A 26474-nucleotide genomic window follows, 5' to 3' on the forward strand; every position below is an offset into this window, starting at 1 on the left:
TTATTGTTTTTACGTGTTTGTTTTGTATTCTTTGCTTTTTCCTTCAGTTTGCATTCTGCTTTTGTTTTTTTGTTGTTGTTTTTTTTTGGTTAGCTTTGCTTTTAATTGTTTAATTTTGTTTTGGGATTCTTTTGTTGGTCTGGCTGTTCTTTTTTATTTTCTCTGTTTTATGTTTTTGTTTCTTATTTTCTACGTGTGTGTGATTATTTGTGTTTCTGTTTGGTTCTGCTTTTACCATTTGTCTGGGGTTTTGTTTGCCCATTCCTTTGTTTGTTTCTTTCTTTTTAATTGTTGCTGTTGCTGCTTGCTTGTTTTTGTCTTTGCTATTTGTCCCGAGTTTTGTATGTCTGTTTGTTTTCATCCTACCCTTTTATTTCTTTCTTTTTTCTTTTCTTTTTTTCCCCCATTTTTGCTGAGCTGTGTGGCATGCGGGGTCTTAGTTTCCAGGCGGGGGGTCAGGCCTGAGCCTCTGAGGTGGGAGTGCCGAGTCGAGGAAACTGGAATGCCAGAGAATTCCTGGCCCCAGAGCTCTCCCGGGAGTATCCATCTCAACTCCAAGACCTGACTCCACCCAACTGCCTGCAGGCTCCACTGCTGGACACCCCAGGGCAAACAACAAACAAGACAGGAACACAAACTCAACCATCAGCAGACAGGCTGCCTAAAGTCGTACTAAGGCCACAGACACCCCAAAACACACCACCTGACGCAGCCCTGTCCATCAGAGGGAAAAGATCCAGCTCCACCCACCAAAAGGCAGGCACCAGTCCTTCCCACCAGGAAGTCTACATAAGTCACTGGACCAAACTCACCCACTGGGGGCAGACACCAGAAGCAAGAGGAACTATGACCCTGCAACCTGCGGAAAGGAGACCTCAAACACAGTAAGTTAGACACAGTAGAAGACACAGAAATATGCAGCAGATGAAGGAGCAAGGTAAAAACCCACCAGACCAAATAAATGAAGAGGAAATAGGCAGTCTACATGAAAAGAATTCAGAGTAATGATAGTAAAGATGACCCAAAATCTTGGAAATAGAATGGAGAAAATACAAGAACAGGGACCTATAAGAAAAAACAAACAGTGATGAACAACACAATAACGGAAATTAAAAACAAAATAGAAGGAATCAATAGCAGAATAACTGAGGCAGAAGAACGGATAAGTGACCTGGAAGATAGAATGATAGAAATAACAGCCGAGGAGCAGAATAAAGAAAAAAGAATGAAAAGATTTGAAGACAGTCTCAGAGACCACTGGGACAACATTAAATGCACCAACATTCAAATTATAGTGGTCCCAGAGGAAGAATAGAAAGAGAAAGGGTCTGAAAAAAATTTGAAGAGATTATCATCGAAAACTTCCCTAACATGGGAAAGGAAATAGTCAATCAAGTCCAGGAAGCGCAGGGAGTCCAGGAAGAATAAACCCAAGGAGAAACATGCTGAGACACATATTAATCAAACTATCAAAAATTAAATACAAAAAACCAATATTAAAAGCAGCAAGTGAAAAACAACAAATAACATACAAGGGAATCCATGCAAGGTTATCAGCTGATCTTTCAGCAGAAGCTCTACAGGCCAGAAAAGAGTGGCAGGATATATTTAAAGTGATGAAAGGGGAAAACCTACAACCAAGATTACTCTAGCCAGCAAGGCTCTCTCTCAGAACTGACAGAGAAATCAAAAGCTTTACAGACAAGCAAAAGCTAAGAGAATTCAGCACCACCAGACCAACTTTACAACAAATGCTAAAAGAACTTCTCTAGGTAGGAAACACAAAAGAAGAAAAAGACCTACAAAAACAAACCCAAAACAATTAAGAAAATGGTAACAGGAACATACATATTGATAATTACTTTACAGGTAAATGGATTAAATGCTCCAACCAAAAGACACAGAGTGGCTGAATGGACATAAAAACAAGACCCGTATATATGTTGCCTACAAGACACCCACTTCAGACCTAGGGACACATACACACTGAAAGTGAGGGGATGGAAAAAGATATTCCATGCAAATGGAAATCAAAAGAAAGCTGGAGTAGCAATACTCATGTAAGACAAAATAGACTTTAAAATAAAGACTGTTACAAGCGACAAAGGGCACTACATAATGATAAAGGGATCAATCCAAGAAGATATAACAACTGTAAATATGTACACACCCAACACACAAGCACTTCAATACATAAGGCAAATGCTGACAGCCAAAAAAGTGGAAATCGACAGTAACACAATAGTGAGGGACTTCAACACTACACTTACAACAACGGATAGCTCATCCAGAAAGAAAATTAATAAGGAATCACAAGCCTTATATGACACAATAAACCAGATAGACTTAACTGATATCTATAGGACAATCCATCTGAAAGCAGCAAAATACACTTTCTTCTGAAGTGCACATGGAACATACTCCAGGACAGATCACATCTTGGGTCACAAATCAACCCTCGGTAAATTTAAGAAAATTGAAATCGTATCAAGCATCTTTTCCAACCACGATGCTATGAGATTAAAAATCAATTACGGAGAAAAAAACACGTAAAAAACACAAACACATGGAGGTTAAACAATATGCTACTAAAGAACCGAAAGATCACTGAAGAAATCAAAGAGGAAATCAAAAAATACCTACAGACAAATTACAACAAAAACAACGATCCAAAACCTATGGGATGCAGCAAAAGCAGTTCTAAGAGGGAAGTTTATAGCAACACAAGCCTACGTCAAGAAACAAGAAAAATCTCAAATAAACAATCTAACCTTACACCTAAAGGAACTATAGAAAGTAGAACAAACAAAACACAAAGTTAGCAAAAGGAAAGAAATCATAAAGATCAGAGCAGAAATAAATGAAATAGAAACAAAGAAAACAATAGCAAAGATCAATAAAACTGAAAGCTGGTTCTTTGAGAACATAAACAAAATTGATAAACCTTTAGCCAGACTCATCAAGAAAAAGAGGGAGAGGACTCAAATCAATAAAATTAGAAATGAAAATGAAGAAGTTACAACAGACGCCGCAGAAATACAAAGCATCCTAAGAGACTACTACAAGCAACTCTATGCCAATAAAACGGACAACCTGGAAGAAATGGACAAACTCTTAGAAAGGTATAACCTTCCAAGACTGAACCAGGAAGAAATAGAAAATATGAACAGACCAATCACAAGCAATGAAATTGAAACTGTAATTAAAAATCTTCCAACACACAAAAGTCCAGGACCAGATGGCTTCACAGGTGAATTCTACCAAACATTTACAGAAGAGCTAACACCCATCCTTCTCAAACTCTTCAAAAATATTGCAGAGGAAGGAACACTCCCAAACTCATTCTATGAGGCCACCATCACCCTGATACCAAAACCAGACAAAGATACTACAAAAAAAGAAAATTACAGACCAGTATCACTGATGAATATAGATGCAAAAATCCTCAACAAAATACTAGCAAACAGAATCCAGCAACACATTAAAAGGATCATACACCACGATCAAGTGGGATATATCCCAGGGATACAAGGATTCTTCAATATACGCAAATCAATCAATGTGATACACCATATTAACAAATTGAAGAATAAAAACCATATGATCATCTCAATAGATGCAGAAAAAGCTTTTGACAAAATTCAACACCCATTTATGATAAAAACTCTCCAGAAAGTGGGCATAGAGGGAACCTACCTCAACATAATAAAGGCCATATACGACAAACCCACAGCAAACATCATTCTCAATGGTGAAAAACTGAAAGCACTTCCTCTAAGATCAGGAACAAGACAAGGATGTCCACTCTCACCACTATTATTCAACATAGTTTTAGAAGTCCTAGCCACAGCAATCAGAGAAGAAAAAGAAATAAAAGGAATACAAACTGGAAAAGAAGAAGTAAAACTGTCACTGTTTGCAGATGACATGATACTATACATAGAGAATCTTAAAGATGCCACCAGAAAACTACAAGAGCTAATCAATGAATTTGGTAAAATTGCAGGATACAAAACTAATGCACAGAAATCTCCTGCATTGCTATACACTAACAACGAAAGATCAGAAAGAGAAATTAAGGAAATAATCCCATTCACCATAGCAACAAAAAGAATAAAATACCTAGGAATAAACCTACCTAAGGAGACAAAAGACCTGTATGCAGAAAACTATAAGACACTGATGAAAGAAATTAAAGATGATACCAATAGATGGAGAGATATACCATGTTCTTGGACTGGAAGAATCAATACTGTGAAGATGACTGTACTACCCAAAGCAATCTACAGATTCAATGCAATCCCTATCAAATTACCAGTGGCATCTTTTACAGAACTAGGACAAAAAACCTTAAAATTTCTATGGAGACACAAAAGAACCCGAATAGCCAAAGCAGTCGTGAGGGGAAAAAAAGGAGCTGGAGGAAGCAGACTCCCTGACTTCACACTATACTACAAAGCTACAGTAATCAAGACAATATGGTACTGGCACAAAAACAGAAATATAGATCAATGGAACAGGATAGAAAGCCCAGAGATAAACCCACACATCCACGGTCAACTAATCTATGACAAAGGAGGCAAGGATATACAATGGAGAAAAAACAGTCTCTTCAATAAGTGGTGCTGGGAAAACTGGACAGCTACACGTAAAAGATGAAATTAGAACACTCCCTAACACCATACACAAAAATAAACTCAAAATGGATTAGAGACCTAAATGTAAGACCGGACACTATAAAACTCTTAGAGGAAAATACAGGAAGAACATTCTTTGACATAAATCACAGCAAGATCTTTTTTGATCCATCTCCTAGAGTAATGGAAATAAAAACAAAAATAAACAAATGGGACCTAATCAAACTTCAAAGCTTTTGCAAAGCAAAGGAAACTACAAACAAGATGAAAAGACAACCCGCAGAATGGGAGAAAATATTTGCAAACAATGCAACTGACAAAGGATTAATCTCCAAAATATATAAACAGCTCATGCAGCTCAATATTGAAAAAACAAACAACCCAATCAAAAAATGGGCAGAAGACCTAAATAGACATTTCTCCAAAGAAGAAAGACAGATGGCCAAGAAGCACATGAAAAGCTGCTCAACATCACTAATTATTAGAGAAATGCAAATGAAACCTACAATGAGGTATCACCTCACACCACTTAGAATGGGCATCATCAGAAAATCTACAAACAACAAATGCTGGAGAGGGTGTGGAGAAAAGGGAACCCTCTTGCACTGTTGGTGGGAATGTAAATTGATAAAGCCACTATGGAGAACAGTATGGAGGTTCCTTAAAAAACTAAAAATAGAATTACCATATGACCCAGTAATCCCACTACTGGGCATACACCCAGAGAAAACCATAATTCAAAAAGACACATGCACCCGAATGTTCATTGCAGCACTATTTACAATAGCCAGGTTATGGAAGCAACCTAAATGCCCATCGACAGACGAATGGATAAAGAAGATGTGGTACATATATACAATGGAATATTACTCAGCCATAAAAAGGAATGAAATTGGGTCATTTGTAGAGATGTGGATGGATCTAGAGACTGTCATACAGAGTGAAGTAAGTCAGAAAGAGAAAAACAAATACCATATATTAATGTATATATGTGAAACCTAGAAAAATAGTACAGATGAACCGGTTCGCAGGGCACAAATACAGACACAGATGTAGAGAAGAAACGTATGGACACCAAGGGGGGAAAGTAGCGGGGAGGTGGTGGTGGGATGAATTGGGAGATTGGGATTGACATATATATACTAATATGTATAAAACAGATAACTAATAGGAACTTGCTGTATTAAAAAATAAATAAAATAAAATTTAAATGATAAAATAATAATAAAATGGTAGCTCTAAGGTCAACCACATCAATAATTACATTAAATTTTTTTAAAATTAAAAAAACGAAGTAACGGACAAAAGATTAATCTCCAAAATATACAAACAGATCATATAGCTCAATATCAAAAAGAAACAAACAAACCAATCAAAAAAATGGGCAGAAGCCCTAAATAGACATTTCACCAAAGAAGATATGGAGACAGCCAAGAGGCACATGAAACGATGCTCAACATCACTAATTATTAGAAAAAGGCAAATCAAAACTACAATGAGATATCACCTCACACCAGTCAGAATGGCCATCATCAGAAAATCTACAAACAATAAACGCTGGAGAGGGTGTGGAAAAAACGGAACCCTCTTGCACTTTTGGTGGGAATGTAAACTGATACAGCCTCTATGGAGAACAGTATGGAGGTTCCTTAAAAAACTAAAAATAGAACTACCATATGACCCAGCAATCCTACTCCTGGGCATATATCCAGAGAAAACCATAATTCGAAAAGACACATGCACCCCAATGTTCACTGCAGCACTATTTACAATAGCCAGGACGTGGAAACAACATAAATGTCCATCAACAGAGGAAGGGATAAAGAAGATGTGGTACACATATACAATGGAATACTACTCAGCCATAAAAAGGAACAAAATTGGGTCATTGTACAGATGTGGATGGACCTAGAGACTGTCATACACAATGAAGTAAGTCAGAAAGAGAAAAACAAGTATCGTATATTAATGTATATATATGTAATTTGAAAAAATTGGTATAGACAATCTCATTTACAAAGCAGAATAGAGACACAGACGTAGAGAACAAACGTATGGATACCAAGGGGTTGTGGGAGTAGGTAGGATGAATTGGGAGATTGGGATTGACATATATACACTATTGATACTATGTATAAAATAGATAATTAATGAGAACCTACTGTAGAGCATAGGGAACTCTATTCAGTGCTCTGTGGTAACCTAAATGGGAAGGAAATCCAAAAAAGAGGGTGTATATGTATACGTATAGCTGATTCACTTTGCTGTACAGTAGAAACTAACACAACATTGTAAAGCAACTATACTCCAATAAAAAAATTTTTTAAATGACAGTGAGATACCCCTATATAACCTAAATAAAAATTTGGCAATACCAAGTATCAACAAGGATGCAGAAAACTGGAAAAGGAAAGTGCCGGTAGGAACTCAAAATGTTATACGTCCACTTTACGAAAGAGTTTAAAAGTTTCTTACAAAGTTAAATATATACTTACTATATGACCCAGCAATCAAACTCCTAGTTATCTACCCAAGAACTTATGTTCACAAAACACTTGTACATGAAGTTAGAGCATTTTATTCATAATCGCTCAAAACTAGAAATGATTCAGTTGTCCTTCAACTGGTGAATTATAAACAAACTGTTTGTACATCCAAACCATAGAATACTGCTCAACAATAAAAGGACTGAATTATCAATGCATGCAACATCAAAAGAAGTCAAACTCAAGAGGCTATGTACTACTGCCTCTTAGCAGTTGGGACCATGTTCATGTTGTCAGCATATCTGTGAACTGAGCAAAGCCCACCTCTGTGCCAAATTCCTGATTCCCATTATAAGTGGGTTGGTGTTATTCCTTTCTTGGCTGTGCTGCAAGGCATGTGGGATCTTAGTTCCCCGACCAGGGGTCGAACCCATGCCCCCTGCAGTGGGAGTGCAGAGTCTTAACCACTGGACCACCAGGGAAGTCCCTATAAGTGGGTTTAATGGACACTATATGCAGATTTCAGTAACACCACCCTTATCTTCAATCAAACAAGAGAGCTTTCTAAGTATCAAGAAATGCCCTGTTAAAAGACTTTCATGGATTACTCGTTGGCAATTTGGCCTTAAATGTGAAGTGACTACCACAAACCACCCAGCCAGCTCAACATTTTTAATGCCACTCAGTAACAGCAGGCCTAAAAGAGAGGTAGGAGAAACAGAACTCTCTAGTATCAAACCAACATTGGCGATTGAATTGCAGTTAATATCCTTCCAATTAAATTAATACTGTCCATTTGAAATATGTTGGCTTTCTGGTTTTATTAGAATTTCATGTTTGTTTTATACTTACATTAAAACTGTAAGTATAAGGCATTCATACTAGTTTTAAATTTGTACACATTTAAGTTATATTATAAATTAAAAAAAATTTTTTTAAAGGCTATATGCTATATAATTCCATTTATATAACATTCCAGAAAAGGCAAAACTACTAGGATAGAGGATAGCAAAGTGGTTGCGAGGGGCTGACTACAAAGTAGCAGCAATGTAATTTTTGAGGGCAATGGAACTGTTCTGTAGTATCTATTATGGTGATGGTTACACAACTGTTGGCAACTGTCAAAACTCATAGAACTGTACAATAAACAGTTATTTACTTTATGTAAATTTTCACAGTGAATAAAAAAGAACATAGTTTGAAAATGAAAAGGAGAAACAGGTTGAGAGAAAATATTTGCAATAATACATTCCCCCCAAAGATCAGGGATGAGGCAAGGATATCTGTTCTCTTCTATTCAGTATTGTACTAGAGGTCATAGCTAGTGAAATAAAACAAGAAAAATAAATAAAAGGCATGATGATTGCAAAGGAAAAAGTAAAGCTGTCTCTATTCACAAACAATATGATTACTCTTCATAAAAAAACTCTAAGGAATCAATTAAAAAACACACATAAAACTTGTAAGTGAACTGAGCAAGCTCATTAGATATAAGATCAACATATAAAAATCAATTGTATTTCTATACACTAGCAACAAAAAATTAGAAAATGAAATTTTTAAAAATAGCATTTACAGTAGCATCAAAAACCATAAAGTACTTGGGAGTTAATTTAATACAGATTGTGAAAAACCCCTACACTGAAAACTACTAAACATTATTGAGAGAAATTTCTAAAACACCTAAAAAAATGAAGAGCTACAACATGTTCACTGCTTAAAAGATTCAATACTGAGATGTCTATACTTCCTAAACTGATCTACAGATTCTACACAATCCCAGAAAGCTTTCTTGTAGAAATGACAAGCTGATTCCAAAATGAATATGGAGGGAATTCCCTGGCATTCCAGTGGTTACGACTCGGCCCTTTCATTGCCATGGCCCAGGTTCAATCCCTGGTTGGGGAACTAAAATCCCACAAGCTGTGCAGCACAGCTAAGAAAAAAAAAAAAAAGAATATGGAAATGTAAAGGACTTAGAAGGGACTTAACACTACATGATTTCGGGACTTACTATAAAAGATATACGAATTGAGACAGTGTGGAATTAGCACTGAGATAAATATATTTATCAATGGAACTAAGAGGGAGTTTAAAAATGAATCCACACATATAAAGACAATTGATTTTTTAAAAGGAACCAACATAATTCAAAAAAGACAGCATTTTCAAAAACTGGTGCAGGAGTAATTAGATATCCTTATGGAAAACAAAGAACATCAACCCGTACTTCACACCACACACAAAAATTAATTCAAGGGCTTCCCTGGTGGTGCAGTGGTTGAGAATCTGCCTGCCAATGCAGGGGACACGGGTTCGAGCCCTGGTCTGGGAAGATCCCACATGCCGTGGAGCAACTAGGCCCGTGAGCCACAATTACTGAGCCTGCGCATCTGGAGCCTGTGCTCGGCAACAAGAGAGGCCGCGATAGTGAAAGGCCCACGCACCGCGATGAAGAGTGGCCCCCACTTGCCGCAACTAGAGAAAGCTCTCGCACAGAAACGAAGACCCAACACAGGCAAAAATAAAAAAATAAAATTAAAAAAATTAAAAAAAAAATTAATTAGAAATGGATAAAAGATTTAAATATTAAAAAATAAAACTGTTGGGACTTCTCTGGTGGCGCGGTGGTTAAGAATCCACCTGCCAATGCAGGGGACACAGGTTCGATCCCTGGTCCAGGAAGATCCCACATGCCACGGAGCAACTAAGCCCATGTGCCACAACTACTGAGCCTGTGCTCTAGAGCCCACAAGCCACAACTACTGAAGCCAACAAACCTAGAGCCTGTGCTCTGCAACAAGAGAAGCCACCACAATGAGAAGCCCGTGCACTGCAACGAAGAGTAGCCCCCACTTGCCACAACTAGAGAAAGCAGGCGTGCAGAAACGAAGACCCAATGCAGCCAAAAATAAATAAATAAAATAAACAAATTTTATTAAAAAATAAAATAAAACTGTAAAATTTCTTGACAAAAACATAGGAGAAAACTCTTTGACATCCTATGGGTGGGCAAAGAGTTCTTGGACAGGGCAGAAAAAGCACCAACCATGAAAAAAAATGGATAAAATTTTTTATTTTAATCAAAATTAAAACCTTCTGTTACTCAAAATGAACATGAGTAACTGTTACCCAATACTGCTACACACTGTGCATTTTTCAAATTTTTCATACAACCAAATACTGAAAGATGAATTTTAGAATGGATCTATATTAAAATGAACATGCCCCTACTTCCTAAATTTAGCTACCCCTTCTATGAAATTACACAGAAATAGGAGGAAACTAAGAAGTATATTTATCATACACTAACCCAACTTGCCAATTGAGCATAGGGCACCAACCCACAGCTATCTATGGTAGCTAAGGTCCTGGCCCTTTTGGCACAGGAACACCCTTCTGCCAAGATGTGAGACTGATTATTCAGGCCACTGGGTAGTGTTGTCTAGGCAAAAAATTACCAAAAGAATGAAGGAATCCTAGAAAAAATAATAGGGATGGAAAATTAGGACTCTTCAGTCTGTAAAAACAAAGGCTAGATAACGTTTATAAAATCATAAAGAGTTTCAACACGGTGAACATATACTTGTTCACTATATCTTAAAGTAAATTAACGGGTGTCCCCTTGAAGTGTTAAAAAACAATTTTCAGGGCAAAGAAAAGGAATGAGAATTCTATTCAGTTATGATAAACTAATAAAACTTGTCTAAGGAGTTTTATAACCTGACATATAATTAGAAATAAGAATTTACAAGGCGGGGAGACCTTCAAGATGGCAGAGGAGTAAGACGTGGAGATCACCTTCCTCCCCACAAATACATCAGATATACATCTACATGTGGAACAACTCCTACAGAACACCTACTGAACGCTGGCAGAAGACCTCAGACTTCCCAAAAGGCAAGAAACTCCCTGCGTACCTGGGTAGGGCAAAAGAAAAAAGAAAAAACAGAGACAAAAGAATAGGGTCAGGACCTGTACCTCTGGGAGGGAGCTGTGAAGGAGGAAAAGTTGCGACACACTAGGAAGCCGCTTCACTGGTGGAGATGGGGGGTGGCAGGGGGGAAGCTTCAGAGCCACGGAGGAGAGCACAGCAACAGGGGTGCAGATGGTGAAGTGGAGAGATTCCCGCACAGAGGATCGGTGCCAACCAGAACTTACCAGTCAGAGGGGCTTGTCTGCTCACCCACCGGGACGGGTGAGGGCTGGGAGCTGAGGCTCAGGCTTCGGAGGTCAGATCCCAGGGAGAGGACTGCGGTTGGCTGCACAAATGCAGCCTGAAGGGGGCTGGTGCGCCACAGCTATTCGGGAGGGAGTCCGGGAAAAAGTCTGGAACTGGGTAAGAGGCAAGAGGCCATTGTTTCGGGGTGAGTGAGGAGAGGGGATTCAGAGCACTGCCTAAATGAGCTCTAGAGACAGGCACAAGCCACGGCTATCAGCGCAGACACCAGAGACAGGCAGGAAACGCTAAGGCTGCTGCTGCAGCCACCGGGAAGCCTGTATGCAAGCACAGGTCACTATCCACACCTCCCCTCCCGGGAGCCTGTGCAACCCGCCACTGCCAGGGTACCATGATCCAGGGACAACTTCCCCAGGAGAACACATGGCACACCTCAGGCTGTTGCAAGGTCAGGCTGCCCTCTGCCGCTGCAGGCTCGCCCCACATTCCGTACCCCTCCCTTCCCCCAGCCTGAGTGAGCCAGAGCCCCCTAATCAGCTGCTACTTTAACCCCGTCCTGTCTCGGTGGGAACAGACGCCCTCAGGCGACCTACATGCAGAGGCGGGGCCAAATCCAAAGCTGAACCCCAGGAGCTGTGCGAACAAAGAAGAGAAAGGGAAATCTCTCCCAGCAGCCTCAGGAGCAGCGGATTAAATCCTCACAATCAATCTGATGTACCCTGCATCTGTGGAATACCTGAATATACAACGAATCATCCCAAAATTGAAGCGGGGGACTTTGGGAGCAACTGTAGACTTGAGGTCTGCTTTCTGCATCTAATTTGTTTCTGGTTTTATGTTTATCTTAGTTTAGTATTTAGAGTTTATTATCATTGGTAGATTTGTTTATTGATTTGGTTGCTCTCTTCCTCCTTTTTTTTAAAATATGTATAGATATATATATTTTTTCCTTTTTCTCTTTTTGTGAGTGTGTATGTGTATGCTTCTTTGTGTGATTTTTGTCTGTCTTTGCTTTTATCATTTGTCCTAGGGTTCTGTCTCTCCGTTTTTGTTTTTGTTTTAGTATAGTTTTCAGCATTTGTTACCATTGGTTGATTTGTTTTTTGGTTTGGTCGCTCTCTTCTTTCTTTCTTTCTTCTTCCTTTTCTTTTATTACTTTTTAATTTTTTAATTTTTAATAATTATTTTTTATTTTAATAACTTTATTTTGTTTTATCTTATTTTTTTCTGTCTTTCTTTTTACTCCCTTTTCTTCTGAGCGATGTGGCTGACATGGTCTTGGTGCTCTAGCTGGGTGTCAGGCCTGAGCCTCTGAGGTGGGAGAGCCGAGTTCAGGACATTGGTCCACAAGAGACCTCCCGGCTCCACGTAATGTCAAACGACAAAAGCTCTCCCAGAGATCTCCATCTCAATGCTAAGACCCAGCTCCATGCAACGACCAGCAAGCTACAGTGCCGGACACCCTATGCCAAACACTAGCAAGACAGGAACACACCCAACCCATTAGCAGAGAGGTTGCCTAAAATCATAATAAGGTAACAGACACCCCAAAACACACCACCGGACATAGTCCTGCCCACCAGAAAGACAAGATCCAGCCTCATCCACCAGAACACAGGCATCAGTCCCCTCCACCAGGAAGCCTACACAACCCACTGAACCAACCTTAGCCACTGGGAGAAGACACCAAAAACAGTGGGAACTATGAACCTGCAGCCTGGGAAAAAGAGACCCCAAACACAGTAAGTTAAGCAAAATGAGAAAACAGAGAAATACATAGCAGACTAAGGAGCAAGGTAAAAACCCACCAGACCAAACAAACGAAGAAGAAATAGGCAGTCTACCTGAAAAAGAATTCAGAGTAATGATAGTAAAGATGATCCAAAACCTTGAAGTAGAATGGAGAAAATACAAGAAACGTTTAACAAGGACCTAGAAGAACTAAAGAGCAAACAAACAATGATGAACAACACAATAAGTGAAATTAAAATTTCTCTAGAAGGAATCAAAAGCAGAATAACTGAGGCAGAAGAACGGATTAGTGAACTGGAAGATAAAATAGTGGAAATAACTACTGTAGAGAAGAATAAAGAAAAAAGAATGAAAAGAATTGAGGACAGTCTCAGAGACCTCTGGGACAACATTAAATGCACCAACATTCAAAGTACAGGGGTTCCAGAAGAAGAAGAGAAAAAGTAAGGGACTGAGAAAATATTTGAAGAGATTTTAGTTGAAAACTTCCCTAATATGGGAAAGGAAATAGTTAATCAAGTCCAGAAAGCACAGAGTGTACCATACAGGATAAATCCAAGGAGAAACATGCCAAGACTCATATTAATCAAACTATCAAAAATTAAAAACAAAGAAAAAATATTAAAAGCAGCAAGGGAAAAACAACAAATAACATACAAGGGAATCCCCATAAGGTTAACAGCTGACCTTTCAGCAGAAAGTCTGCAAGCCAGAAGGGAGTGACAGGACATATTTAAAGTGATGAAAGGGAAAAACTTACAACCAAGATTACTCTGCCCAGCAAGGATCTCATTCAGATTCAATGGAGAAGTTAAAACCGTTACAGACAAGCAAAAGCTAAGAGAATTCAGCACCACCAAACCAGCTCTACAACAAATGCTAAAGGAACTTCTTTAGGCAGGAAACACAAGAGAAGAAAAAGACCTACAATAACAAACACAAAGCAATTAAGAAAATGGTAATAGGAACATACATATTGATAACTACCTTAAATGTAAATGGATTAAATGCTCCAACCAAAAGACACAGACTAGCTGAATGGATACAAAAACAAGACCCATCTATATGCTGTCTACAAGAGACCCACTTCAGACCTAGGGACACATACAGACTGAAAGTGAGGGGATGGGAAAAGATATTCCATGCAAATGGAAATCAAAAGAAAGCTGGAGTAGCAATTCTCATATCAGACAAAATAGACTTTAATATAAAAACTATTACAAGAGACAAAGAAGGACACCACACAATGATCAAGGGATCAATCCAAGAAGAAGAAATAACAATTGTAAATATTCATGCACCCAACATAGGAGCACCTGCATACATAAGGCAAATGCTAACAGCCATAAAAGGGGAAATCAAGCGTAACACAATCATAGTAGGGGACTTTAACACCCCACTTTCACCAATGGACAGATCATCCAAAATGAAAATAAATAAGGAAATACAAGCTTTAAATGATACATTAAACAAGATAGACTTAATTGATATTTATAGGACATTCCATCCAAAAACAGCAGAATACACTTTCTTCTCAAGGGCTCATGGAACATTCTTCAGGATAGATCATATCTTCAGCCACAAATCAAGCCTCAGTAAATTTAAGAAAATTAAAATTGTATTAAGTATCTTTTCTGACTACAATGCCATGAGACTAGGTATCAATTACAGGAAAAAAAATCTGTAAAATATACAAACACATGGAGGCTAAACAACACTGCTAAATAACCAAGAGATCACTGAAGAAATCAAAAAGGAAATCAAAAAATACCTAGAAAATAATGACAATGAAAACACGATGACCCAAAACCTATGGGATGCGGCAAAAGCAGTTCTAAGAGGGAAGTTTACAGCAATACAATCCTACCTCAAGAAACAAGAAACATCTCAAATAGACAACCTAACCTTACACATAAAGCAATTAGAGAAAGAAGAACAAGAAAACCCCAAAGTTAGCAGAAGGAAAGAAAACATAAAGATCAGATCAGAAAGAAATGAAAAAGAAATGAAGGAAACGACAGCAAGGATCAATAAAACTCAAAGCTGGTTCTTTGAGAAGAAAAACAAAATTGATAAACCATTAGCCAGACTCATCAAGAAAAAGAGGGAGAGGACTCAAATCAATAAAATTAGAAATGAAAAAGGAGAAGTAACAACAGACACCGCAGAAATACAAAGCATCCTAAGAGACTGCTAAAAGCAACTCTATGCCAATAAAATGGACAACCTGGAAGAAATGGACAAATTCTTAGAAAGGTATAACCTTCCAAGACTGAACCAGGAAGAAACAGAAAATATGAACAGACCAATCACAAGTAATGAAATTGAAACTGTGATTAAAAATCTTCCAACAAACAAAAGTCCAGGACCAGATGGCTTCACAGGTGAATTCTACCAAACATTTACAGAAGAGCTAACACCCATCCTTCTCAAACTCTTCCAAAAAATTGCAGAGGAAGGAACACTCCCAAAGTCATTCTACGAGACCACCATCACCCTGATACCAAACCCAGACAAAGATACTACAAAAAACGAAAATTACAGACCAATATCACTGATGAATATAGATGCAAAAATCCTCAACAAAATACTAGCAAACAGAATCCAGCAACACATTAAAAGGATCATACACCACAATCAAGTGCGATTTATCCCAGGGATGCAAGGATTCTTCAATATATGCAAATCAATCAATGTGATACACCATATTAACAAACTGAAGAATAAAAACCATACAATCATCTCAATAGATGCAGAAAAAGCTTTTGACAAAATTCAACATCCATTTATGATAAAAACTCTCCAGAAAGTGGGCATAGAGGGAACCTACCTCAACATAATAAAGGCCATATACGACAAACCCACAGCAAACATCACTCTCAATGGTGAAAATCTGAAAGCATTTCCTCTACGACCAGGAACAAGACAAGGATGTCCACTCTCACCACTATTATTCAACATAGTTTTGGAAGTCCTAGGCACAGCAATCAGAGAAGAAAAAAGAAATAAAAGGAATACAAATTGGAAAAGAAGAAGTAAAACTGTCACTGTTTGCAGATGACATGATACTATACATAGAGACTCCTAAAAATGCCACCAGAAAACTACTAGAGCTAATCAATGAATTTGGTAAAGTTGCAGGATACAAAATTAATGCACAGAAATCTCTTGCATTCCTATACACTAATGATGAAAAATCTGAAAGAGAAATTAAGAAAATACTCCCATTTACCATTGCAACAAAAAGAATAAAATACCTAGGAATAAACCTACCTAGGGAGACAAAAGACCTTTATGCAGAAAACTATAAGACACTGATGAAAGAAATTAAAGATGATACCAACAGATGGAGAGATATACCATGTTCTTGGATTGGAAGAATCAATTTTGTGAAAATGACTATACTACCCAAAGCAATCTACAGATTCAATGCAATCCCTATCAAATTACCAAAGGCATTTTTTACGGAACTAGAACAAATCATCCTAAAATTTGTATGGAGACACAAAAGACCCCGTATAGCCAAAGCATTCTTGAGGGAAAAAAACGGAGCTGGAGGAATCAGACTCCCTGACTTCAGACTATACTACAAAGCTACAGTAATCAAGACAATATGGTACTGGCACAAAAACAGAAACATAGATCAAAGGAACAAGATTGAAACCCCAGAGATAAACCCCTGCACCTATGGTCAACTAATCTATGACAAAGGAGGCAAAGATATACAATGGAGAAAAGACAGTCTCTTCAATAAGTGGTGCTGGGAAAACTGGACAGCTACATGTAAAAGAATGAAATTAGAACATTCCCTAACACCATACACAAAAATAAACTCAAAATGGATTAGAGACCTAAATGTAAGACCGGACACTATAAAACTCTTAGAGGAAAACACAGGAAGGACATTCTTTGACATAAATCACAGCAAGATCTTTTTTGATCCATCTCCTAGAGTAATGGAAATAAAAACAAAAATAAACAAATGGGACCTAATGAAACGTCAAAGCTTTTGCACAGCAAAGGAAACCATAAACAAGACGAAAAGACAACCCTCAGAATGGGAGAAAATATTTGCAAACGAATCAATGGACAAAGGATTAATCTCCAAAATATATAAACAGCTCATGCAGCTCAATATTAAAGAAACAATCAACCCAATCCAAAAATGGGCAGAAGATCTAAATAGACATTTCTCCAAAGAAGACACACAGATGGCCAAGAAGCACATGAAAAGCTGCTCAACATCACTAATTATTAGAGAAATGCAAATCAAAACTACAAGGAGGTATCACCTCACACCAGTTAAAATGGGCATCATCAGAAAATCTACAAACAACAAATGCTGGAGAGGGTGTAGAGAAAAGGGGACCCTCTTGCGCTGTTGGTGGGAATGTAAATTGATACAGCCACTATGGAGAACAGTATGGAGGTTCCTTAAAAAACTAAAAATAGAACTACCATACGACCCAGCAATCCCACTACTGGGCATATACCCTGAGAAAACCATAATTCAAAAAGACACATGCACCCCAATGTTCATTGCAGCACTATTTACAATAGCCAGGTCATGGAATCAACCTAAATGCCCATCAACAGACGAATGGATAAAGAAGATGTGGCACATATATACAGTGGAATATTACTCAGCCATAAAAAGAAATGAAATTCAGTCATTTGTTGAGACGTGGATGGATCTAGAGACTCTCATACAGAGTGAAGTAAGTCATAAAGAGAAAAACAAATATCGTATATTAACACATGTATGTGGAACCTAGAAAAATGGTACAGATGAACCGGTTTGCAGGGCAGAAGTTGAGACACAGATGTAGAGGACAAACGTATGGATACCAAGGGGGGAAAACCACGCTGGGGTGGGGATGCTGGTGTGCTGAATTGGGCGATTGGGATTTATATGTATACACTGATGTGCATAAAATTGATGACTAATAAGAACCTGCAGGCTTCCCTGGTGGCGCAGTGGTTGAGAATCTGCCTGCCAATGCAGGGGACACAGGTTCGAGCCCTGGTCCAGGAAGATCCCACATGCCATGGAGCAGCTGGGCCCATGAGCCACATTTACTGAGCCTGCGCGTCTGGAGCCTGTGCTCTGCAACAAGAGAGGCCGTGATAGTGAGAGGCCTGTGCACTGCGATGAAGAGTGGCCCCCGCTTGCCACAACTAGAGAAAGCCCTTGCACAGAAACGAAGACCCAACACAGCCATAAATTAATTAATTAATTAATAAAAGAAAAAAAAGAACCTGCAGTATAAAAAAACAAAAAAAACAACTAATACTAAAAAAAAAAAAAAAACAAAAGGTACAGAACACAGTAAGTACTGTATGCTACCATTTATAATGGAAGAAGGGAAGAGAATGAAGAGGAGATATATCTGTATATGCTTACATTTGAGTAGAAAACCTCTGAAAGGATTCAAAATACATTGTTAACAGTGGAAAGACCCCTGTATTTATTTTTCACTACATACCCATTTTTACTATTTCAATTTTTACTATATATATTATCTATTAGAAATCATTTTAAAGCTTTTGCAATCTACACATTTCATGTACAAAGTTATTCATAACAGGAAAAAAAAACTGAATGTCCATCAATAGGGGAATAGTTTAAAGAAATAATGGAATCTATCATTTAGCCACACCTGCCCTACTGTGAAAATATATATATATATTCCACTGTGTCTACTATGTTACTTGTAACTGTGAAAAAACAAAGTCCACCTAAATGTCTATCAATAAAGATACATCTATACCATTCTATGCAGTCAGAATACCATAAAGCACTGTAGACTGAAAAAAGCAAGTTTAAAATAATAAAATTTCATTTTTGTAAAAAAAAAAATGAAAACCTAACTTATATTTACTTTATGCATTTCTACAAATTTGAGTTTCCTAATTCAACATATACACATGTCATAAATGTATAGAGATATGTATAGATGTTTCCTAAACATAGAGTAAGTGTCTAGAAACATCAAACTCTTTACAGTGGTTACATGGAGAAAAGGAATTGCGGAGAAGGTCTAAGAATTTTCACTTTTTACTTTAAACAATGTAATTCTGTTTGACCTTGATTGACAAGTGTCAATACCTCTGCAATCAAGCAGCGGAGGGCGGGGGGAGCCACTCTAAAAAAACTATAGGATATACACCCATTTAAAATGATGCCAAATACACAACATTGTTAAGCAACTATACTCCAATAAAAGTCAATTTAAATTTTTTTAAAAATAGAATAAAATGATGCCAAATAGTCTCAAAGTATCTCCCTTGAAAATACTTATTAACTACAAAGGGAAAAAGATAGTAAGTATAAAGTAGAGAAACCTTGCAGATACCAACTTAACCAAATGATTAAGATAAATACCACCAGTAATAAGAAATATTGATATCAAGAATCCCTTAATATGATGCACTGAGAAGGATATGGTACCATTTTTGTGTTATTCTTGCCAAAAATGTATGCCCTCATTTCAAACTTAAGAAAACATCAAACCCAAATTAAGGAACACGGCACAAAATAACTGCTCAATATTCCTGAGTATGTCAAGGTCATGAAAAACAAGGAAAGACCAAGACACTGTTACAAACTGGAAGGAGACTATGGAGAAAGTGAGACACTGTTACATACTGGAAGAGACAAACAGGTGGGATGTAAGGTGGGATCCTCAATAGGATCCTGGAACAGAAGAAGGACATTAGTAGGAAAACTGGTAAAATTTGAATAAGGTCTGTCGTTTAGTTAGTAGCAATATTAATTTCCGGTCCCTAATAATTGTTCTACATTTATGTGAGATGTTAGCATTAGGGGATGCAGGAGTGAGGGATATAAGAGAACTGTTTGTGCTATTTTTCTAAGTTTTCTAAAAGTCTAAAATGAGTTCAAAATAAAAAGTTAGAAAAAAAGAGCTGATAACTGAAGATGTTTATTTCCATCTAATGGAAAGGCATTAAAGATACACAGTACATTAAAGTAGGTTACAAAGCAGTACGTATAAAGTCTCATTTTGGTTATATGTTATATATATTAACATGGGGAAAAAGTTAGGAGGAATATATACCAAAATGTTAACAGTAGTGGGTAGTGGGATTTTAGCATACTTTCATGGAATTTGTATGTCTGTTTACCCAATATGAATAATATCCTTACAGTGATTCCATATTTTGGGAGTAATTTTTTAACTGTAAAATTTTAAATATTTTACTAAAATCTTTTCTAAAAAAATGAACTAAACCTTCCAATATTCTAACTCCAACTTTTCTAGGATACTCACAAACCAACAACTTGTGTTCTCTGCATACCTGGCAACAACTATAACTAGCAGATTTAATGTTCTATGATGTACCTAAAGTTGTTTTCTTCAAATAGCACTAAAGAAAAAAAAAAAAATCCTGTATATTCAGTCCTATACACCAAACAAAAACCTTTTTCTGTCCTTCCTAATTATGGAAGGCACAGAACTAGTTTCTGTTCTAGTTTTCAAGAATATTTTCAAGAACATGAGAAACTTGAGAATCACCAAAAACCTAAGGGATCTATTCTGGTTCAAGTCCTTCATTTAAAACTGAGTGACAAGGAAAAAGTAAACTGGCTTGTTCAAGACTGAATACTATCAGGGTCAGGAATAGAACTTAGGTATTCTGACTCCCAGAGTTCAGTGTTCATTCTACTTAACCAAATATAAATACATTATTCTTTTAAATTTACCCTTAAGACTTGCTCAATTTCACTTTAATAGTGAAACAAAACAAAAAACAAAGCTTTGCCTTCTTTTTAATTTTTCCCTCTAAATGAATACCACTAAATATTCTTAAATTATATCCCTGTCATTACATGTCTCAGTCTGAGGAACTAATATTTTAAAATGTTATCTTTACATAATTGGATGATTTGGACAGAATGTCTGGGTGTTGATGCCTTCAATGCCCTCTCCACTGACCTTACCACTAGCTCTCTATCCTTCCACCTCCCCCCACCTTAGCTGTTCCTTAAGGTCGATTTAGCTCAAAGCCTACCTCCATGAACACTTCACTGACCCATCTAAGAAAATTTCTCTCCCCTGTAACTCCAATGCAGCACTTACTAAAGAAAGTACTCATTCAGTACCTGTACCTTTGTCAGATAACATAAGTTACCTTTAAATGTGTACATCGAGCCTCTTCAACCAGATTTTCAGCTCCTTGAGGGAAGGAACTTTCCTTCCAAATCCTTGTATCCACACAAGCCTATCTCAAGTACTTAACAAAAGGTCTCAGTCATTGTTGAAAGTTACAGACTTCTTGCTAAAGAGAACAAAGCAAATGATAACATTAAGCTTTCTAAAACTGTTTACGAAATTCTTACAGGAGATAAAGTACAATTACGCTGTTTCACAAAAAATTTTTCCTAGATGACTGCCACAAGTATGAAAACAATTTTTTCAACTAAGATTTCTGTCTTTTTTTTTTTTCTAGATAAGAAAAACTATACAGGATGTATTCTACTGGGTGACATGTTCAGGAATTACTGGTGACTGGAGTAGGTTTGATTCTTTGGTTGGTTGCTTTTAGTATTTTCTCCAATTTGAGACATGATTAAATTAAGAAATTTTTATTTTCATGTTCAGGGAAAAAAACTCTTTTTTCAACATCTGGAGTTAAGGGAAGACTTTCCCAATTGACTGTTCTGTAAAAACAAGTTCTCACAACATTTAAATCCCCAAACATTCCAAACATTTTCCTCATCCCCATGGAGATTAAAAAATATGTTTTCAACTCTGACCCAGGGACTGGGATGACTGGTAACATCAGTCTGAAAACAGAACTTACTTTAAGTACACTAGGTTCCTTTTGTTCAAATCACAATTTACCCTTCCTTAGATAACTGATGGACATCTATGGAGGGCCTGTAATTCCGTTTCTAATTCCCCTGTTTTAAAGGCATAACAAAATCTGGAGGCAGTAGAATTGCTCAAAGCAAGTACTGGACTAGTAATTGGAGCACCTCTAGGCACCAAGAAATCTTTTGGTTATACTAAATTTTCTTGTAATACTATTTGACAGGTTTATGAAGTTTAAAAACAAGCAAACAACAAAAACCCTAGTGCACCCACTTATCCCATAGGGAAACCCTGTCTAAAACATATCTGATAATCAGCTCCCTAAGCCTGTCTGAACACATCCTCTCAGCCAACTTCCATTCTTACAGCTCATAATTAAACCAAAATCTACCTTCCTGTAACTTTTATCCTATGCTGCCCGAAATCATCCAATACAAATTACTCTCTGCTCTTTCACCCAACAACCTATCAAATAAATGAAGCTAAATATTATGTCTCTCATTAGTTTCTTTATTCCAGGGCTAAACTGGAATGTAGAAACTAAAGAAATCTGTTCATTCCTAGAAATGAAATTTAGCCATCCCTAATGACATGGTATCCAGCCCACTTTCCATGTTGATCACTCTTACACAGAATATGCACAGTATGTCTCTGTACAGAGGAGTGGGACTGCTTATTACCTTCCTTATCCAGGACACTAAACTACTTTAAAAGATCGCTTTTTTGTTTGTTTGGCAGCCACATCACATTATGACTTAGTGAGTTTGCAGAAAACTAAAACCCTCAAATCATTCACCTAAGAGACCTAGTCCTATACACAAATACCCAGTCCTAGACATAGTCTTTACTTTCATGGCAATTAAATTTCACCTTGTTAGTTTTGATGCAAAATTTAGCCTAAGGAGATTTTATGTGTGTGTCCTATAACATATCGGTCCTATAATATGTCTGTTAAGCCTTGTGTTGTTTTGTACATAAGTCTACTATGTCCTCATGGCACTGATAAAATTAGCCAGAATCAAATATAGAGTAGTGTGACAAATAAGGCCCCTCTCTCTTCTTTCCTGTTGAGATAATATACATATATGCATGCTGTCAGAATTTAGTATTCAAAAGCATCCCATCCCTCCTAAGCCTTTCTCTTCCTTTTTTGCTCTGACCATAGGCTCATGCTCCAATTTTCTAAGCTCTCCTTGAAGTCTCTGGATGAATGAAATCTGGTTTCCTACACTATGGGGTATATATCTCATATTCTCTTTCTACTGTATTGAATACATATTTCCAATACAACTAAAATTCTTTCTTAGATTGCAAGGCAGAGTATGTATATATAAAAACATAAATGGATAAATTTACACATATTTCCTCCTGTGGCTAAAGTCATTTCTAGCTTATCCAACAATACCAAAAGTTCAAAGGACTTTTAAAAGGTAGCTCATAAAGACACATTAAGTGGTTATAGCCCCACTCCTCCAAACAAGTCAAACAGACTTTGTTCTGAAGAATAGCATTAAGTAAACTATTAGAAGGAGAATTACATTCAAGTGATTAAAAACAGACTCCATTCTGGACAGGGCCTATGTCATTCCTGGATAGCAAGTAGGCACTTACGGAAGCACAATAACTCTTCTGGGGTCTTTCAATAGCATTTATTTAGTAGAGCGTATTTCCATAAGCACTTAGCTTACTACAGGGTGTAACAACATTAAAAAAAAAAAACTGTACCAAATGCTTTAAAAAAACAAACTCATGAAATAACTTTTGTTTCTTCAACAGGAGGCATGTTAACCAGAATATCTTAGAAGAACACATAGGAGTTCACAGAAATCACTTGGAACTAAAGAGGTCTTAATAGTTTGTTTTAAGCCATCTGAGTTAAAAGCTTAAAGAAAACTGTTTCACAGAACACAACATATGATTAACACCTTCAAAGAAATCTGAGGTAACCCTCAAAGCCAGCACACACAAAGAAAGGATGGGCAGGATACTGCGTTGGTTCATCCTGCATCACTGATTTATATACATATCTACCCAGACAGACACTCTATGCGGTACTGAGGACAAAAACCTCTTTATTTGCAAGACAATGTCTGTTATTAAACATAAGCAGTCAGTCTCAAGCACCAGCTCATCTAGATAAATTACTAGATAAATTACTAGTAGGACTGAAGCTGTCACTCTTGACTTGCAGTTTCAGAACTTAACTTCATCGGACTCTACAGAATTTGGTACTGAAAATCAGAATTTTCCCTAGCTGCCTACAACAGAAATTAGGAGATGCTGATGAAAAAATAATTGTCACTAGGCTCTGCTATGATCTGGCGACAAAGCACTTGAGTCAGGACTCAAGAGACTTTGGTTTTGGACTTCCCTGATGGCGCAGTGGTTAAGAATCCACCTGCCAATGCAGGGGACATGGGTTTGATCCCGGGTCCTGGAAGATCCCACGTGCCGTGGAGCAACTAAGCCCGTGCGCCACAACTACTGAGCCCGCGTGCCACAACTACTGAGCCTGCGTGCCACAACTACTGCAGCCCGCGTGCCTAGAGCTTGTGCTCCTCAATAAGAGAAGCTACCACAATGAGAAGCCCGCACACCGCAACAAAGAGTAGCCCCCACTCGCTGCAACTAGAGAAAGCCTGCGCGCAGCAACGAAGACCCAATGCAGCCAAAAATAAATAAATAAATTTATTTTTTTTAAAAAAAGAGAGACTTTGGTTTTCATCCTCGTTTTCTCACTCTAAGTATGTTCTTACTACAGAAAGCTGTGCTCTGGCCTAAAATAATAGATACAGATGTCTAAGGAAAATCACCTCCACTGAAAATAGCATATAACTTCTCATTCCTTCCTCTATATCTCAATATTTTAAAGTCAACTATAAAAAGACTATGTTACCTCTTAAAGATCCCCTATACACATGAGATTGTAGATAATTTTTCCTTGACATGATCAGGAAATGATCATGATCAAGTCAGACATGATCCTTGCCTTCACGGAACTTACATTCTGGTAGGAGAAACAGATATTTAAATAAATAAAGACAATACAGTAATCACAGATTGTAATAAGTTCAGTGGAGGAAATAAACAGGGTGCTTTGAAAGAGAATGGTAAAAGGAACCCATCTTTTAGACAAGGTAAGTATCAAGAAAAAGCAGAGGAAAAACACTCTATGAAAAAAGAACAGCAAGCAAAGGCACAGGCCCTGAAGTAAGACAGAGCTTGGACTTATTTTGGAAGCTAGGGTGGCTAAAAGTGAATGAAGAGAAAGTAACAGAAAATGAGGGGAGATGGAGGGACCGGATCAGGCAGGATCTTGAAGAACATGTAATGAGTTTAGATTTTATTCCAAGTAGATGGGAAACCACTGAAGGATTTAGGCAAGAGACTGACATGATCTGATTTAGTCTTACAAAGATTTCTCTGGCTGCTCTGTGGAGAATGGACTGGAAGAGGGCAAAAACAGAAGCTAAGAGACCAGTTAAAAGGCCACTGCAGTTGCCTAGGCAACAGATGGTGGCTAGGACTAGAGAGATGGAGTGGAGACAGAGAGAACTGTTTGTGTTCAAGAGCTATTACGGAAGTGTCATCTACTGAGACAGGGATAACAAAACTTGATCTGTCTCCCTTCTTTGCCCTCCCAAAACCTGGTCTTTCCTCTCAGTATATGACACAGCCACAATCATGAATACTTAAGTCAAAAACTGGGGATCCAGACGTCATCTGTTTCTTCCCATTTCCCTCATGCCTAAACCATAAACAAATCTTTCTACTTCTACCATACTTCCAAAATCTCTCCCCAATCCATCCACTTCTCTTCATCTCCAGTGATATCGCTTTAGTACAAGCCACCAGCAACTATGGCTTGGTTACTGTAGTAGCTTCCTAATTGCTCCTCCGTTTGAAACACTTTTCAGACATCCAAGTGGATATGTCAAGTAGGAAGACGGACCTGTGACTGTGGAGCTCAAAAGTGAGATGACCCAGAGATATAAATTTGAGAACTGAACGAATACAGATGGTATTTAAAGCCAAAGAACTGGATGAAATCACATGGGCAGAGGATGTAGACAGGGAAAAGAAAAGAGTTTAGTACCATATCAGGAGGCATCTTTTGAGATGGACTTAATAAAGAAAATCCAGTTAATGAAGACAGAAGGCAGAAGTTCTGTCAGACCACTCCACATACTATGAATTCCCAATTTTTCTCACTCTTCACCTTCCTAGACCCAATAAACCACCCTCTCCTAGAAACTTCACCCTATGACACTGCACTACTCCCACCTCCTACCTGCTTGGCTGCTTCCTTTCTAGCTCCTTCCTCCACTGTCTATCCCTGAAATTCAATCATTCCTGTCTTCCTCGCTTCTCCCTCTCTTCCTCCCTCCCTCTCTGTGTGACTGTCTCTTTCTCTCTGTGTATGTATAAACACACACACAAACACAGACTTTCCTCCTCAAAGATCTTATCCATCCCCACAACCTCAACTGCCAACTCTATACTGAGAACTTCGAAATGTCTCTGGCTAAATCTTACTCTGTGGCCCACAGACCAGGACTTCATTTGCAGTGCATGCTTGTGA

At 37.8% G+C, this 26474-nt stretch overlaps 1 protein-coding gene across 4 annotated transcripts in view; it reads right to left on the reverse strand.

The window, feature by feature from the left end:
• The window catches only part of UBR1 (ubiquitin protein ligase E3 component n-recognin 1), a 141418-nt gene that overhangs the window by 112596 nt on the left and 2348 nt on the right, over window positions 1-26474 (reverse strand). Inside the window, exon 1 of one of the 4 annotated variants that reach the window (XM_082388702.1) lies at window positions 21210-21335. The exons of 2 other annotated variants lie outside the window; for them this stretch is intronic. The gene's annotated coding sequence lies outside the window, so the exon portion shown is untranslated. Of the gene's footprint in view, window positions 1-11284; window positions 11415-21209; window positions 21336-26474 lie in introns of those variants that run through there. One more of the 4 variants, XM_082388703.1, reaches the window with a different exon arrangement.

This window comes from Balaenoptera borealis, assembly GCF_965194805.1.
Source record: "Balaenoptera borealis genome assembly, chromosome: 3".
In the NCBI taxonomy this organism is placed as follows: domain Eukaryota; kingdom Metazoa; phylum Chordata; class Mammalia; order Artiodactyla; family Balaenopteridae; genus Balaenoptera; species Balaenoptera borealis.